Raw genomic sequence first — 20,072 nt, 5'->3', positions numbered from 1 at the left:
ACCGGGTGTCCCAATAAGAATGGCTCTCGGCCATATCTCAGGAACCGTTTATAGTAGAGCTTTGAAATAAAAAATTTTATAACAAAAGTTGCCTCAGGAAAAGCCTGGAAATTATTTTCATAATTGTGGGACCACCGCTAGAGGGCGTAATTGAATATCAAAAATTAAAAAATCTAAATTTTACAAAATTTTCCTAATGAAGGGGCACTGGAAATCCAATCGTCGTATTCTTCATAAAATTCTACGCATATTTGATTTGACAAGTTTAGGTCTACCTTTGGAAATAAGAGGTGGGGGTGAGTGGGAACCTTGTTATGAAAAACTGGCTGTGAGTCCGGTTCTGCTTAATCAAATTTTGCAAACTTGGTCTTGTTGAAGACAGATCTTTTTAGTCAATGTAAAAGTTATGATTTCGAACCAACTTACTGAGTAATATGCCAGCTAGAAGGCGTTATTTAATTTTTTTCAGAAATCTAGTTTACCTGCAGGCACCAGGTAGTTTGCACACTCTCGCCGACCTCATATTCATTTTCAGCGACCCCAAAAACCCCCCGAGTAACGAGTTTAAACTAATTATATGATAAATTGCTATAATACTCCAGAGGAAGACGTTTATTACACCCGCTGCAGGCACCAGGTACTTTGCACACTCTCGCCGACCTCATATTTATTTTCAGCGACCCCAAAAACCCCCTGAGTAATGAGTTTAAGCCAATTATATGATAAATTACCACAATACTCCAGAGGAAGACGTTTATTACACCCGCTGCAGGCACCAGGTAGTTTGCACACTCTCGACGACCTCATATTCGTTTTCAGCGACCCCAAAAACCCCCGAGTAAGAAAATTGGGTCAATTTTTCCTACTATTTACCGAGTTACAAATTTATAATAATTGCCTATTTCAAAATGCACTTTTGAAATGCATTTTTCTCATGTACAAATGCAATTTGAGATTTCTTATTCATTAAATTAGTTCACAAAGTTTCCTGACATTCTCACGAATCCAACGCACCAAACTGCGTTAAAATCCGTCTTACTGCGGCAAAAATCGACAGTAAGGCTTTGTTTTGTGCTTCAGTGCCTCGACTAATCATATTTAAAGGTAAAGTACAGGGCAAAAGATCAGTAGGAAGAATCCAGAACTCGCGGCTGAAGGACCTGAGAAGATGGTTTGACCGCTCATCCGCAGAAAGTTTTCGTGCAGCAGTTTCCAAAGCTACGGTTGCCATTTGGATCGCCAACCTTCGAAAGAAGACGGCGCAATAAGAAGAAGAATGAAATGAATATTTAATATCAAGATAAGAATTCATTTAATAAGAAGTTACAAAAAAGTCTTCTTCTTCTTCATATACCTGTTGTAAATCTGTCTATTTGTTGATTCTAACGTTGAAGTATTTCTTGAGAGGAAGACTACCAGCTATCTCTCCATTTTTTGGTGGTCTCTCCGGTGGACGCTTGCCAGCTGGTTTTCCTTCTATCGCAATTCTTAGTAGTCTGTGCTCCTCCATTTTTTTGCATGATTGAACCATTCTCTTGAAAAAAAGTCAAGTGGTAAAAAATATAATTATTAACTTAATATAAATATGATGTTTATTACAGAGATCACAGATTACGAAAATTTCAATATACAGGGTGTTTTTTCCAAGTCACAATCAATTTATATTTTTTGTTAATGCGGGCCTGGATTTTTTTGTGACTAGTAGTTGGGTGGTTTGGGTTCCAAATGAGACATGTGCACCAAATATCAAGAAAATATACAAGGCAGTTCTAAAGTTATGGATTTATAAAAAAATGGCCAACATCAATAAAATAAACACCCTTTAAATTCGGTCACGTTATTAGACACCCTGTAAAATATGATATTTTACATTTGACCATTTAGGGAAAGATCCAAGGTAAACGTGGCCCTGGTAGAAGACGAACATCATGGCTGAAAAATTTAAGACAATGGTATGGAAAATCGACTACATCGTTATTCAGAGCTGCTGTCAATAAAGTCACGATAGCGAATATGGTAGCCAACATGATATCTAACGATCGATAACGCTCATGGAGCTAGAAGAAATCGCTTATAAAAATCGGTGGGGTAATAAATGTCGTATATCTTGAACCGCTTCAGTGGTTTCTGTCCACCATTCAAGTATTTACGTTTCCCAATGAAACATCCTGTACCTGTACATCCTGATTTGTACTTCCCAAGTATTTTTAACTCTAAATTAATAGAAAATAAATAAAAACAGTAAACCAATAATTATCCTCTTCGTACTTTTAACAGTAAAACTGAAAATTGGGACTCCTACCGTATTTCAGTCTAAAGCACAAGAAAAAATATAGCGAAACGAATGCCACTTCCTTAGTTATCTTTTTGATACGGCAGAGCGAAAACATTTCTTTGTGTCCAATCTCCCTTTTCACAGTTTTGGCGCTGAAAACTACAAATAGCAAAAGATATCTGAAACTCTAGCGAACGGGTCAGTTGTTTTAGTGATTTTTTTTTCCCAAAATGTACTTTTTCTTCTTTATTTCTTTTACAATCTTGAGATAAAAGGCGGATATTTTAGAATTACACAAAATATTTTAAAGATAACATTTGATAAAATGTATTCATTTCGAAGCACAAAATTTTTTGTGAAATATAATGATAAGTATGTACCTACATATTATATGGAATTGGGTTTACTATTTTTATTGGAAATAAGCCACCATTTTATTTTAAAATAAATTTATTTTGACGTTTTGATTTCTACTTCGGAAATCGTTATGACAATTCAAAAGATTAATAAATTCGGTGATAAAATCTATAAATAAGAGAACATAGAAATTATGTAAAATAAAACTTGCTTAAAAGAAATCTTACAAAAAATATAAATAGAAATAAACCAAAGATAAGTAAATCTCAGTTCCTAAAGGACTAAGATATCTAATTCATATTTTCTTATCTACTAGGATAATTCTTGCATTTTCACAGCTACATTGTTTTAAGATTCCAAGTTCCTACTTTTAAACGAATTCGCTGTAAACTGAAAATGAGAGACATCTTACATTTCAATTTGTTCATAGAGGACCATATGGGCAGATTAATGTTGCAAAGAGGAGGTGGACTGCACGGGGCAAGTTGAAGAATCGTCTGATATGAAAAGCATTGGCTAGTTTATCATACAGCGGAACAGAGCGAAACCGTGAAATGCCGGGGACGTGCGATTTCTAACATAAATGAGCCTTAAACGCCCTTACGTGCGTTTCACCGTCATTAGGGATCGCCGGAGGGGTATATTATAGTTACCTCTGAACGAAATGAAAAGTATTCAGTCTCCCAATGTCGAATTACAACAAATAACTCGATATGGATGCTGTAACGACATCTGATTAAAACAATTCGCCTTTTGTTACGCCTGTATTCGTAGTTTCTATTACTTGCAAACCAAACTATATATATATATATATATCAATCGGTTTTAAAACGTTATGCGACGTTGTCCGATGCCTAATTTCCATGACACTCTATCATCCCATTGGCCCTCTCTAAGATCTCTTGCGCTCATCGCCTTCGTTATTCCCTCTCTCCAAGATTTCTTGGGTCTTCCTCTCTTTCTGCGGTTTGGTGGTACCCATTGCATAATTATTTTAGGGAGTCTTGAGTTATCCATCCTCTGGACGTGTCCGTACCATATCAGCTGTTTTCTTTCTATGTCTGTTGTTAGAGAGCCGTCAACCCCCATTCGCTGTCTTATCTCATCATTACGTATTATCTCTCTGCGTGACACTCCTACTGATCTTCTCAAAAGCGTCCATTTCTACTGCCTCCAGTTTTCTTCTGTTGTTTTCGGTTATCCGCCAAGTTTCTGCTCCGTACAATAGACTGCTTTTAATAAGAGATTCGTAGATATTGTGTTTTCTTCTTTTTCCTATTTCATGACTCCATAGTACGCTGTTTAGACAACCTATTGTTTTTCTGGATTGTGTTATTCTTCTCTTTATTTCTTCATCATCTTTCCCCGTTGTGTCAAAAACGATTCCTAGATATGTGTAATGGTCGCAGGGCATGATGATTTCATTAGTTTCTAATGTGATGTTCGATAGTTCGGTACCTATTGGCAGGTATTTTGTTTTTTCTGTATTAATTTCTAATCCCCACTTTCTATATTCTTCTTGTAATTTCCTTGCCATGTACTCTAGATCATCTTTATCGTTTGCTATAACAACCTGGTCATCAGCAAACTGCAATGTATATAAGCAAATCTCTCCAAGGTCTACGCCCATGCCTCTGCATTTTCGTTTCCACTCTTTCAATGCTTTTGCAACATATATTTTAAATAAGGTCGGTGATACACAACACTCCTGACGTAGACCTTTATTAACCAGGACCAAACCAAACTAAGGAAGAATTAAAGAAGACACGGTAAAGTATAAAAGTTCCACTTCACTACCCGTCTATTGATCAAGGCAAAATCCAACGAAATCTATCTAGACCAGGGCGGATCTGTGAAAAAACGTCTATTTTTGGATGTGCGAGGTGGCATTCGGATTTTTGCAGATAAAGTTAGGTGACAACTTCAACAATAATAATTGACTTATGATCCTTCTCAAATATGCCCGGAACATTAATAAAAAAATTAAAATATTTAAAAATTTCGAAAAACATCGATTGTTTTCTAATTTCTTTGCTTATAACTTTAAAACGATTTATTTTGGAACAAAGTAGTACAGGTGCGGGAGCACGCCAAATAGAATTCTATTTTAGTGACGTCACGTTGCCTAGACAAAAAAAATTTGAATTAAATTAATTTCAATTTAGATTACGTCATCACACCCAGATGGATGACGTCACTAGTATGATATTTATGCCAAAAAATTATAACTTAAACATAAAAATCGATCCGTTTCGGGATTTATCTCCAGAGTTGCCCATTCTCAAGAAAATGAATTTATTCCAACTCAAACGTCCTCACTGTATTTGTTTATGAGCCAAAACATATAACACGTTTATAACTTTAAAACAGTGCTGAGGCCGCTTAAATAATCCGATTTTAATTCTGTAAAGTGAATTAGATAGGTAGAGAACCTCTTTAAATGTAAAAAAATTAGCAAACTTCTAGATGGTCTACTTTTTGTTCAGAAAGTTTTTAAAAATTTTAACTTTAAAAAAAAAATAGATTGCAAAATTATTATGCAAAATCTATTAAGTCGATTTTAATGAAATTTGGTGGACGGCTTAAGTATGTTGTAAGAATTTTCTAAGCGAATTATGAAGGTTCTAAGTGCAAGCAAAGTGGTTGAAGAACATTGAATAAAAACAGTCTTTTTGCCCCCTTATTTTCTATTTATTCCTATTCTGCAGAAAGGGTAATATTTTAAGACATTTTAAGCCTATCGTATATTATACAAAATTCAATTATCTTTATTTTTTTCCCTACGACTTTGTTCCAAAATGAATTGTTTTAAAGTTATAAGCAATGAAAATAGAAAAAAATAGATATTTTTCGAAAATTTTAAATATTTTTTTTTTTTTATTAATGTTCCGGGCATATTTGAGAAGGAGCATAAGTCAATTATAATTAATAAAGTTGTCACCTTTTTTCTGCAAAAATCCGAATGCCACCTCTCACATCCACCTCAAAACAGATCCGCCTTGGTCTAATCTTATATTAGTTGTACTCCTATTTGAGTACAGTACCGGGACTCTATAACTTTTATAGCGAAAGCGTAAGCAAGTCGTAGCGAAGCGTAGCAAAGCAACGGTTCAGTTCGAATCGTACTCTGTATTGTGTGGCTTCGCCAGTGTTCCCAGATGACTTTTTTGAGGATCAGGAGGTGTCGCCACGAACGATCAGGAGTTTTCAGGAGACTCGCTCGCCTCAAAAATTGGTAGAATTCTGTAGTTTCAGTCTTTACGTTTATAGATAGGCAACTAGATGTCGCCACGAAAAATCAGTAGAATCAGTTGGTGGACGCCACCAATCAGCAAGGGGGGGGGGGTATTTTTTACGTTTATACTTATACATAGGTACAATACACAGAAAATAGCTGATTAAGTTCCATCTGTTGACTTTTGGGGGAAATGCAACTCTATAAAATCTGTAAGGGACGGCTGTGGCAACGCTAGATGGCGGCTAAAGCATAAAAATAAAAAAAATAAAATAGGATAAAATTCTGAAAAATTCAAACTCCATACAAAACCGTTCTTGAATCGTTACGCGCATGCGCAATGACGAATAATGCTGCGCTGTAACACATTTTTCGTTACTGCGCATCCTCGTAATCATTCAAGAACGGTTTTGTATCGAGTTGGAACAAAACCAGATGATTTTCAGAATTTCATCACTTCATCAGGAGGTTTAAGGACGCCATCAGTAGATCAGTAGGCGAGGGTCGCCATCAGTAGGTCTCCTGAAATTTCAGGAGGTCTGTGGACCGATTCTATAAGATCAACGCGAAACAATTACGTTCGTTATCCGACGGTTTGCTATTCTGTAAGCTCATTCGGGAAGAATCGGAGAAGCAGATCACGAAGCCGATTACAAAGCGAAAGCGATAACTTTTGACTTGCGTTTCGTTTCGCTTTCGATAGTGATTGGTCGATCATTTTCACGTGGTAAACAAGCGCAGGCGCTAAACAGGTTGTTCGTTGTTGTGTTGATTTCACAAGAATTCTGTGTTCTTTGTTTTGTTGATAATGAATTATGAATTAGTGATGCTCTTACACCACCTTCCCAATCTTCCGTAAGTTCCTGTAGCTCATCAAAAAGGAATCAAACTAGTTCTTTGCTTAAGCGAAAAATATCAATAAACCTTATATCTGTTAAACCAAATGGGTCACTTCTATCTCGAAGGAACCTGCTTTCCTCTGGCGTTAACCGCAGATCGCAGATGGTTTCTTCGCTCGAGTTCTCCTTCTCCATATAGAACAAATTGCACCGGCAACACTTTTATTAAAATATAATAAAAATTTAATCAAACTTGTGATTATAAGGTTATATAGGTACGTCATGTAACTGTCTAGTTACTCTTCTTCTTTCTTTACTTCTTCTTTTTTTACTTCCTGCACATATATTTGCAATGTTGCCGTAATTATTTATTCATAGATCGTTTAAACTCGTATATTATCGTATGCCGCTATGATAACGAAGCGAAAGCGAAAACTAACCTTATAGAATATGAACATAAATCAACTTCGCTATCGTTTAGCTTAGCTTTCGTGGTAATAACGAAAATTATAGAATTCGCCTACAGAGAACACTGGGCTTCGCTTCGCTATACTATCGCAATACTCTACGAACTGGACCGAATTGAAACGAACGATTGGGTAAAAATTAACGGCAACACAGCACGTCGTTTCAAGATTTTAGAGTTCTGTAATAATTGTCTTGTTCTATGCCATAGATAAACTCCGTCCTGTGGAAATGTGATGTGATTCTACATATTTGACAGATTTAACTAACCTATAATTCCAAAAAAGCATAAGGTAAACAAAAACAAGTGTTTATTGTTGAAATTAAATAAAATGTTGCCTATAAATTTAATAATTTTCGACGAACAAGAACGTACGGATCAGTTACGGCTGCTTCGTGAAGAAGGTAGATTTTTAAGGGATAGAAGTGATTATTTTGGTTTGCCGGATTTACGATTCATAGAGTTGTTTAGATTAAATAAAGATTTATTCCATTACCTTTTTAATGAATTGCAACCGTTGATGGATAACATTATATATATATTTCTATGTTAAAAAAATGTATTTGTGAAAACTGAAAACTCAAGTACACTATGTATTTGTAAACAACAACGGCCAAAAAAACGAAACGTGGTAAAAAACAACCTCAAAACCAAGTAAAATTGTAAAATTGTCAATTTCTTCTTTTAATACGTCACTCTAAGCGCTAAACGTGGTGAAACGAAATCACAAATAATCACGTTTCGCTTTACTTCCGAACTCCATTCGGTGTTGCCGGCGTCATCCGACAGCAGTTTACAGAGTATAACTTTAGAGACCGACCGAATGTGACTTTTTTGGCCGAAGCCGAAGCCGATGCCGAAGTTCGGCCTGAAGGATACCTTCGGCCGAAGCCGAAGCCTAAGCCGAAGGTGACTAAATATTTTCATTTATAGTAGGGATAGTCGATGGTCGATGTTTTGCCATTAATATTTAGGTAGTCAAAACACCAGTAATCTTGAGTTTTAACAAATACAATAAAATTATTATAGTTTCTCAGAATTTTACTACGTGAGAAATATTCAAATGAAGATCTTTGAGACATCTTGGCCTATTGTTAAAATTTATATCCTACCTACTACCTGAAAGTTTGTAAAACGTTTTGGTTTATTAGGGTATAAAATAGGGTGTAAATATTATTCAAAGTATCAAAGGCTCGCCGAAGCATATTGTTTAGAGATTATTTATATAGTATAGTATACTCGGAGCATTTTATTATTCCACCTTCGGCGAAACCTTCGGCTTCGTTTTGGCCGAAGCCGAATTTTGGCCGAAGGTTTAAATATTGGCCGAAGGTGGCCGAAGCCGATGCCGAAGCCGATTAATCGGTCGGTCTCTATATAACTTGATGAAAGCGTTCGGAAATCACGCTTACGCTTTCGCTATAAAAGTTACAGAGTCCCGGTACAGGGATCAAGATTTCGTTGAAAACATGCCTTGATGAATAGACAGGTAGTGAAGTACAACTTTTAGACTTCCCCGTGTCTTTTTTCATTCATCGTTTGTTTGGTTTGCAAGTAATAGTAACCACGAATACAGGCGTAACCGGAATGTGGTTCCAAGAGAAATGTTTATTTCTCCGGAAATAAAACTTCGAATTCCTACTTTTACTTCATCGTTTTGTCTTGTTTTTTGCTGTTTGCTTTTATTTGGTATGCTTCGAATTTCAGTTTTCCCAATTTATTTTTGTCTACTTCTGTTTCTCGAATTATTTATATTCATGTCGTTTTCACTTATCTGGTCCTTTTCCTCTACATTCGTACGTCTTCTTTGTATCAATTTGTTATCTTTCTAGCATTGATGTTTCTTTGTTCCATTCTTTCAATCATTTCCAAACTTCTCTTTTAATTTTCAGTATGGCAAAATGTGTTTTATCTGTTTTTCGTTTTTGACTTTCTTCGTATGTTTCCTGTCTAAAATTTTTTGGATTTTCTTTTCGGTTTTACTTAGGTCATGGTTTATATAATAGGTAAATTGGAATCATATGGGAAACTTTTTTAACTATTTTACAAAAGAAGTTATTCTTCTTAAAAGGGTCTCTGAATGATCTAAACCTAAGATGCAACCATCAGACATCAAATTTTATCAGTCTTATATGAGGTATCTCAAATGATATGAATTTCACTACACATATCGAACATCTTTTTAGGTAAACCAAATTACAAAGTATGGATACTTCTTAAGTATGGATACTTCTCTTCATATCTTTTTAGGTGTTACAAATATGATAACTCTTCCCTGTCCGATAGAAAAAGGTTATTAACTCTTCAAGAGTAATTAAATTTTTTATGTATTTTGTTTCGCGAAAATTTGCTTATTATCTTTTACGGAACGGAAGAATTATCATATTTGTTTGTAATAAATAAAAATGCTTTGAATTCCAAACTTTTCATAATAACAATTTTCGATATTGTGAAATAAAAGGTATTTATTCTTGAGAGAAATTCATATTTTTTGATATAACTCGTATACGATTTGTAACAAAAATAAGAAAACTTCTGTTGGAGTGAAAGTAAAAAGAAAGATATACTCCAACAGAAGTAAGAAAACTAGAAGAAAAGACTGAGGTAACTAGTTGGGGCCTCTTATGAAAATAAAAATGAAGGGGCTTCAGCGGTTGAGCCGAAGTAGGAAAAATAAAAAATACTACTTTGCAGTAGTGAAGAAAGGGGAATTAGAAGGGATAATAAGTAGACGTGGGAAGAGACAGAGGCAAACTGAATAGAGATGGCTAGCTATAGATGCAAGAGAGCAACTTGACACTCAAGGATGGATACGGCTCGTTTGCATGCCTGTCGAAGAACAGTAGCTCTATGTAGATAGTAATAATGACTAAAATATGAAATAATAAAATAAGAATAATGTACTGAAGAGGAATGAAGATGAATAATTTCTAAAGACGAACAAGATAAATAAATCTAACAAATCATGGGCGCCATGAAAATGATCTTCGATCATTCTCCCAGGTATCTTATACTGCTGTCAGATATTAAATATATCAAACCTGTAATAATGAACATAAAGGAATAATAAAAATAAATGATATACAAAATAAATAAACATATTTATTAAAAATAACTACTAGATTTTTGACAATCTCTGAGTTAAACAAGTTCATATTATGTGACTCTAAAATGACATAAGTTATACAAGAAGATATATATATTTTAAAGATAACAACAATAATGTTATCTGTTACAAACTTAAATATAAGTACCTCTTACTAACATATAGGGTACAAAATTACATAAGTCTTCTACCAAATGGTTATAGTACGCCTGCTACGTACAACTAAAGGAAACCGACGAAGATGAAAATAATACAAATAAATAGGCCCAAGCCTCACTAAGAGAAAATACAATACTGAATAAAGCAAAATTAAATATACAAATGAATAAACGTTATAGAAGTGAAGTTAAGAAAAATACCGACAAAATGACCTAAATTAACCGAGCAAATGCAATGAAATAAAGTAACGACGAAGTAACCGAACAAACGAAATAAAGCGAATAAATACAATATTTGGGAAACAAGCAAGTAATGTTACAAAATAAATTTACCCGAATTACATAAACCAATATCAAAGCAATAATAAAGTATTAAAAACCTAATTTTCTCTAGGCTTATTCCTGTGCACAAGAAGTTACCGTAGATACAAAGTTTGGGAACCAAATAATCTAATATACAAATACATATGTCAAAAAAAACAGAGGTAACCTAAATCTGAAAAAAAACATAGTGTATTTAACAGATAGTCTGAAATATAAAAAAAAACCAATAGTTACTAAAACTCCTCACTAAATGTTCCCAAACGAGGTTGCGGTTGCATCCTAGAAAATGAGCATCACTATGATGCACCTCCATGCCCCCCGTAGGCCCAGGTGGCAGGACGAAAAGGAGCTGGAATGTCCCCCAAAAAGCTTGTTCCCAAAACATACTCCCAGTTTGACTTGGCGGTAGCTGCAATAAGGTCAAGGTGGCTTCCCTAGGTAGTCAAGGTGGGTACGACATCACATGAGGGTTAGTTTTCTTCCAAACGGCTAAAAACATATACTTCGTTTGATTTCTCATATAAACCGGTAAACAAAAGTAAAGAGAAGAAGAAATAATCGAGGAAAACTTTTTAGAAGCAATAACATAAAAAAAACAACCATTAAAAATGGAACAAAAACTAATCTCAGGTAACCTTGAACTATTTTGAGTTTGAAAACATGAACAAATAATGGCATTGCATTTGAAATAGGAATATAAAATATGACTTATCTGAAATAACATGAGATTAAGATAGTAATAGCCATCTACATACATTTTATATACCTTAATGAAATGGTATTGAACCAGACAAAGATAGTTACATGACAATTTATAGATATATTGGACATGAAAATTTATAGATATATTGGATGTTCAATCGGTTTAAAACGTACAGAGAAATGGTAATTATTTCCAATATTAATTTGAGGACTTCAAAAATGTTTGGTTATGTAAAACCAAAAACCCCATTAATATAAAGATCGATATAAAGATAATATAAAGATCGAAATAATCTACATCCTTCACCTAAGGGACTGGCTAAGAACATTTAACAATGAACCAACTATTTCATATATTCAAGGTTAACTAAAAAACATTAGTAGAAAAAACGATTTACCGGTTAATTTTTTATTCCTCTTCCACTGATGGTACTCCCATCCTTACTCCAGGAAACCCGTACTCCAGGAAACAAGTGGTGGTAACTTTTTACTATACTTCCAAACTTAGTTGAAATAAAAATTAATTTCGAAGAAATTAACCGCCATTTACGGTACTAACCACCAACACCAACCTGTCAACCTCGCAGCCACCGGCCAAGTGCCTCTCATTCCTCCCACAGTCAGCGAGGAAAACGTCAAACTCTCACGGAACACGAATTAAACGACAAGGAACGGTTCAACAACTATGTTCCGTACAGTGTGACGTCACATGAGAAGTCCTTTACGATAAATTAAAGAATTTAAATGGGAGGTCAAGAGAAAATAATTATTTTTTTAAAAATAATTACAGCGCTAAAAATGATAATATAACGGGTGGACCGTTACAATCCCCTCCTACTCGGGAAAAAAAAATTTTTTAACCAAAAAATTTTTTTTTTTTTTTTTTTTAAACTTCAAAATATTAACAACTAAATTTACAATAGTCTAACAATCCACGTTGATTCGCAAGATTACTTCTAAATATAAACTAATGGTCAAGGAAAAATAAATCAATACATGACTCAAACTCATACTAAAGTGTTACTATGTTACTCTCTGCTACCAAATATTAACATATATTGCTCAAAAGTCAAAACAAAACTAAATATTGTACTTAAGTTCATAATAATAACTGAGTGTCGAATTGGGCACTAAAACCAAAATTGAACTATCCATGGACATCAGATTTATAAAGGGTATATCCAAGAACGGAACAACCAGGAAAAGGTGTGAGCCAATTCGAACCATATCAAAAGTAAATGTACCAAAGTGAATAAAAAAAAATCAGTAACTAAAATAGGTAAAGAATTGAACACTTTATCCAAACTGAACTAACAATGGACACCAGATTCATAATAGTATATCCAGAGAAGAACAATCAGGAAGATTTATGGAACAATTCTCACTAATGTCAAATAATACCAATAATAAACATACCAAAGGAATCCAAAACTCAATAACCAAAATAAATGTGGAATCGGACACTTAATCCAAAGTCGAACTATCAGTGGACACCAGATTCATAAAAGGCATATCCAAAGAAGAACGACCAGGCAAATTTATGGACCAATTCACACCAATACTAAACCACATAACAGATCAGGTCTACGTACACCCACATCCGGTAATACGAACCTATCCAACTAAATACACAAAATAAATGAAGAATCGGACACTTATCCAGAATCGGACTATCAATGGACACCAGATTTATATAGGAGTATATCCAAAGAAGAACGATCAGGCAAATTTATGGACCAATTCTTACTAATACTAAATAAACTAAATTATTGGATCCAATGGTAACTAATACTGAACAAAATAAATAAATTAGGTCTACATACACCCTCATCCGGTAATATGAACCTATCTGAACTAAGTAATCCAAAATAAGTCAGAAAAAAATTACTAACAGACTAAGTAACAGAGATGTAACCAAACTAAATCAAAGGTAAGATAAATACCTAAAGTGTATTGACTAAAGTATTCTAGAAAATACATAACTTAATTCATGCTGGTATTCGCGAACTATAGCATGTTGCTACAACAGATGTATGAGAATAACCAGACACAGATAAGGTACTAATATAAGAATAAGTAAGAAAGAAAACAGAATGAATAGTGAACTTACAAGGTCTATGGCACTATGATAAATAATAGGAAGAAAAAAAAAAAATATGATAAGTGATAGGGAAAAAAATTGACGAGAACGAGCACAATTTTAAATAAAACTGCAAATTCATGCGTTCTCACATACGTACATAGAATTATTCAGGAAATATTCCAGAATCTGAATAGCAAAACTAATGCCTACGAAAAGAAGTGGGAATATATTCAAATGAACAACTCATCTGTCTAAACACTCCAAATACTGACTTAACGAACCTACTATGTATAGGGATGGCCTAAGCATTGATTTATAAACAAGTGCGCAAGATATTTATCCATGTTTACTCATCAACTCAAAGTACAAACATACTATGAAGCAAAAGGCCTAATATGAACTAAATACTTCCCTATTAAATTGTAAAAAAAACTGAAATAAGTAAACTGATTACAGAAAAATGTTTAGGAAATGTAATGATGAAAAGACATCTGCCTACTCTGCCATGAGGACATAGATTACGAAACCGGACAGCAGTGATCAGTTGCTGAATTTCGAACCCACGTATTCACCAACTTTGAGCATCAACAGACTAAGTAGTTTCTAAGAAGAAATATGAAAGACTCAAGAATTCATACATACTTACATCAAAATTCCAAACTAATTCCAGAATCATACTGTGTAGGATAGAAAGATATAAATTATTATAAAGTGTTTAAGATATTGGAGACAAATGTTAATAGAGTAACCCAATAACAAATTAAAAACCACATCTTTCGAATATGGCAAATTCAATAACAAGATATAAATATGATAAAAAATTAGTAAGTAATCAAATATTCAAAATAATATAACCTGAGATATGGTAGTGCAACATAGTTCCATAATAATATCCATATTAAACAAGAGTACTTGTATGAGCTTTCCTATCCAACTATATAAATACATAATAAGTTAACAACCCTACTAACTTAGGGGTTAGGTGTGCAAAACTAGACAAAAATACAAGTGAAGTTCTTATTAATTGTATAATCCTACTGACAGGATTAGCAATTAATAACATTGACTCATAATAATAATTACAATGCACCATGCCTAATACCAAAAAAAAAGTTAAACTCATACATAAAGTACTACATAATAATTAAATTAATAAGTAATAAATTAAAAGTCATCAACAACAAAGCCAAAGATGAAATCAAGCAATGTATGTAGGTACCTGCATTATCAGATGACAAAAAAAATATCAGACTAAAATTTCTAACCATACTAAAGATTGAGCTAAGCTAAAGACAAACAGAAGAAGAGATTAGCTTGAACAACACTGTTAAGGTAATCTTCTTCTGAAGACTGTTCTATAACTTAGTAGGAAAATAGTATCAATGTTTCCTAACTAATAAAGAATTTATATTTAAATCTCAACCTAAAGTATCTGATTTCTATGAGCATTATATTATGGTACCCACATTGATATAATATTATTATCAACAATAATAAAACTAGAAACTGAGATGGATAATGGAACTACTTTACTATACAATAATTATAATTGTTATATTTAACACTACCAATTAAAGAAAAATAGTTTGGATGACCATCTGTAACCATCCGAACCATGCGAATTCAACGTATCATGTATAGAAACTAATGTCTGGACTGATATTGCTTTGTGGTGTGTGCCTGTCTTACCAAACAACCCAAATATCAAAAATAACAAATATAAAATATAATCTAAAGTTTGTAAGACAAAGATACATATGGAGAAAATATTAGCGACACACCAACAAATCAAAATGCCAGCAAAATATATAAATAATCAAATCAATAAAGTAAATAAAATACCTAAATACTGAAAATAATTTCTAGTTAGGTGTAAAATATAACCATACTAGAAAAAAAATATATGCATATAGTCAATAATTAATTGTACGTGCAAACATACTACCATTGGTAGAAGGACTAAAAATTTAACTAATAGAACATAATGTCAGTTATGTATACTCAATCTAAATACATAAATAAGTTTCCAATAAAAATACAAAATCCAAACTAAGATATGAGCTGTACCACTAAAACTAAAGATGAGGTACCGAAAATAAACTAATCAAAACCAAAAGCAGTATAAGTCTACCTGTTTAGTATTAATAAAAATTAAAGACAAAAATAAATCAGAAATAACATATATACAAAGATATCAAAAAGTTAATAAAACAGAAAATTCCAATAAAAGAACTACTGTCTTAGAACCAAAAACGGTTGGCACCACGCATTGGGCAGCCAGTGTAACAAAAATAAGAAAACTTCTGTTGGAGTGAAAGTAAAAAGAAAGATATACTCCAACAGAAGTAAGGAAAAAAAAGAAGAAAAGAATATGAGGTAACTAGTTGGGGCCTCTTATGAAAATAAAAATGAAGGGGCTTCAGCGGTTGAGCCGAAGTAGGAAAAATAAAAAATACTACTTTGCAGTAGTGAAGAAAGGGGAATTAGAAGGGATAATAAGTAGACGTGGGAAGAGACAGAGGCAAACTGAATAGAGATGGCTAGCTATAGATGCAAGAGAGCAACTTGACACTCAAGGATGGATACGGCTCGTTTGCATGCCTGTCGAAGAACAGTAGCTCTATGTAGATAGTAATAATGACTAAAATATGAAATAATAAAATAAGAATAATGTACTGAAGAGGAATGAAGATGAATAATTTCTAAAGACGAACAAGATAAATAAATCTAACAAATCATGGGCGCCATGAAAATGATCTTCGATCATTCTCCCAGGTATCTTATACTGCTGTCAGATATTAAATATATCAAACCTGTAATAATGAACATAAAGGAATAATAAAAATAAATGATATACAAAATAAATAAACATATTTATTAAAAATAACTACTAGATTTTTGACAATCTCTGAGTTAAACAAGTTCATATTATGTGACTCTAAAATGACATAAGTTATACAAGAAGATATATATATTTTAAAGATAACAACAATAATGTTATCTGTTACAAACTTAAATATAAGTACCTCTTACTAACATATAGGGTACAAAATTACATAAGTCTTCTACCAAATGGTTATAGTACGCCTGCTACGTACAACTAAAGGAAACCGACGAAGATGAAAATAATACAAATAAATAGGCCCAAGCCTCACTAAGAGAAAATACAATACTGAATAAAGCAAAATTAAATATACAAATGAATAAACGTTATAGAAGTGAAGTTAAGAAAAATACCGACAAAATGACCTAAATTAACCGAGCAAATGCAATGAAATAAAGTAACGACGAAGTAACCGAACAAACGAAATAAAGCGAATAAATACAATATTTGGGAAACAAGCAAGTAATGTTACAAAATAAATTTACCCGAATTACATAAACCAATATCAAAGCAATAATAAAGTATTAAAAACCTAATTTTCTCTAGGCTTATTCCTGTGCACAAGAAGTTACCGTAGATACAAAGTTTGGGAACCAAATAATCTAATATACAAATACATATGTCAAAAAAAACAGAGGTAACCTAAATCTGAAAAAAAACATAGTGTATTTAACAGATAGTCTGAAATATAAAAAAAAACCAATAGTTACTAAAACTCCTCACTAAATGTTCCCAAACGAGGTTGCGGTTGCATCCTAGAAAATGAGCATCACTATGATGCACCTCCATGCCCCCCGTAGGCCCAGGTGGCAGGACGAAAAGGAGCTGGAATGTCCCCCAAAAAGCTTGTTCCCAAAACATACTCCCAGTTTGACTTGGCGGTAGCTGCAATAAGGTCAAGGTGGCTTCCCTAGGTAGTCAAGGTGGGTACGACATCACATGAGGGTTAGTTTTCTTCCAAACGGCTAAAAACATATACTTCGTTTGATTTCTCATATAAACCGGTAAACAAAAGTAAAGAGAAGAAGAAATAATCGAGGAAAACTTTTTAGAAGCAATAACATAAAAAAAACAACCATTAAAAATGGAACAAAAACTAATCTCAGGTAACCTTGAACTATTTTGAGTTTGAAAACATGAACAAATAATGGCATTGCATTTGAAATAGGAATATAAAATATGACTTATCTGAAATAACATGAGATTAAGATAGTAATAGCCATCTACATACATTTTATATACCTTAATGAAATGGTATTGAACCAGACAAAGATAGTTACATGACAATTTATAGATATATTGGACATGAAAATTTATAGATATATTGGATGTTCAATCGGTTTAAAACGTACAGAGAAATGGTAATTATTTCCAATATTAATTTGAGGACTTCAAAAATGTTTGGTTATGTAAAACCAAAAACCCCATTAATATAAAGATCGATATAAAGATAATATAAAGATCGAAATAATCTACATCCTTCACCTAAGGGACTGGCTAAGAACATTTAACAATGAACCAACTATTTCATATATTCAAGGTTAACTAAAAAACATTAGTAGAAAAAACGATTTACCGGTTAATTTTTTATTCCTCTTCCACTGATGGTACTCCCATCCTTACTCCAGGAAACCCGTACTCCAGGAAACAAGTGGTGGTAACTTTTTACTATACTTCCAAACTTAGTTGAAATAAAAATTAATTTCGAAGAAATTAACCGCCATTTACGGTACTAACCACCAACACCAACCTGTCAACCTCGCAGCCACCGGCCAAGTGCCTCTCATTCCTCCCACAGTCAGCGAGGAAAACGTCAAACTCTCACGGAACACGAATTAAACGACAAGGAACGGTTCAACAACTATGTTCCGTACAGTGTGACGTCACATGAGAAGTCCTTTACGATAAATTAAAGAATTTAAATGGGAGGTCAAGAGAAAATAATTATTTTTTTAAAAATAATTACAGCGCTAAAAATGATAATATAACGGGTGGACCGTTACAGATTGATAAAATTTGATATTTGATGGTTACAGCTTAAGTTTTAGAGCATGCAGAGCTTTTTATAAACAACGTCTTTTTCGTAAACCTAATAATAAAAAAGTTTTCCATATCATTTCAACTTACGTAGACACATTATATACCTACTTGTATCTTTTTATTCCTTATATTCCTCAATTATTACTTTTTGACATTTTTTTAATCTCCTTAATTAGTTCAGTTAAGAAAGTTTTCTCCCATAATATATTTCTTTAAGTTTTGGTATAATAATTTTTTTTTTCAAAAATTAGGTTAACCTTTTAATGAATTAATTAAATTTTGTTATGGTTTATTAAATTGTCCGGTTCTGACTACTTATTGAATAGTGAAATGTCATAAGTAATTAATGTTTCTTACTAGTATTAGTGATACATCTATAATCCTCTACATATGTCTTTTTAAGGTTTCGTATTGTGGAACTTTAATCCTTTGACCAAACTTCGTAAGATCTACTCCCGGAGGCTCAATGAAAACTATATAAGTTCTATAAAGGGGAATTTAGGACCGGACTTTACACATTTGAGAGAAAATGTATGAAATAATTGATGTATTAGACCGTTACTCGATGGAAATTCATTTTATATAACAATAAAACATCGAATTTACTTCTTGTTAATACTTCCACAAAATTTATTATAAATATAGCGATACGCTTTAATTACTATTTTTGCTAATTTTATTTTCTTAATTTTTAATAACTTTTCTCAAAACGAAACAACATTAGTTATTTAAAATTCACATGTAATACACAAACCATATGCCAACAAAAGCCGTTGATTTCGAGAAACGAAACTGTATCCCTAAACAGATTGTATAAAATTAATGTTTTTCTCAAGGAAACACTAATTGAGTACGATGCCAGATTGCCACACTCTTCATGTCAACTTCTTAAAATACAAAAAGGTTCTCATCTTTTAAAAGGCAGATGCAGTAATTTATGTTATCGCAAAACCGCAAACCAGTTGACATAATAGTTGGTGGTCCGGCAAGCCAGTCTCTACCCACATGCGAACGATTCAGACACACCCTCGCTCTCGCTAACAATACCCTAATAAGCAAAACACGTTTGTTTACCCAAAATAAATAAATATTTTTATCGTTGTTACACTTATTTTTAATTAATTCCGTCAACACACACCACCGGAATATTGGAAGCCCCGACGTGATTTGAACACGCAACGATATGATGTCGATATAAATTAATGTCACTGGATAGAGCTGTTTCGGCAGAGTGCGTTTCTCAAGTGATGTTTTTGTATTATATTGGGTTGATATGTGTGTTTGTACTTTAAAATCTCCAACTGAATAGTTTGAGCAGTGAAGTGCTGTTTATCTCAAGTTGATCATTCAGAATTATATATGTATTTTAAAATTTATTAATTTCCATAGATTGTAATAAAGATAATTTAATGCGTACGTATAATCCATTTTTCTATTATTGAAAGCCTTTTTGTGCTATGCTATGCGTTTGTTAGTTTGACAGTTTGACAGTTCTGAAGTGTACTCTTCTATTAAACTACACAAACCTTATCACTGATCACTCAATACGACCTGTAGTTTCTTTTTCTGTGAACAATATCTAACAGGCCTTGGTCACTATCCA

At 33.1% G+C, this 20,072-nt stretch overlaps 1 long non-coding RNA gene across 1 annotated transcript; it reads right to left on the bottom strand.

Moving 5' to 3' along the window:
- Window positions 1-1,288: 1,288 nt before the first annotated feature.
- LOC114329701 (uncharacterized) lies at window positions 1,289-19,684 on the bottom strand. Its single transcript, XR_003652363.1, has 2 exons — window positions 19,544-19,684; window positions 1,289-1,534 (listed from the first exon to the last, which is right to left on the bottom strand). It is a non-coding gene; the product is annotated as an uncharacterized LOC114329701 (long non-coding RNA).
- Window positions 19,685-20,072: the final 388 nt, after the last annotated feature.

The sequence above is a fragment of the Diabrotica virgifera genome, chromosome 5 (assembly GCF_917563875.1).
Source record: "Diabrotica virgifera virgifera chromosome 5, PGI_DIABVI_V3a".
NCBI lineage: Eukaryota > Metazoa > Arthropoda > Insecta > Coleoptera > Chrysomelidae > Diabrotica > Diabrotica virgifera.
Note: the sequence above shows the minus strand (reverse complement) of the source record. Positions and strands in the feature narration are given on the sequence as shown.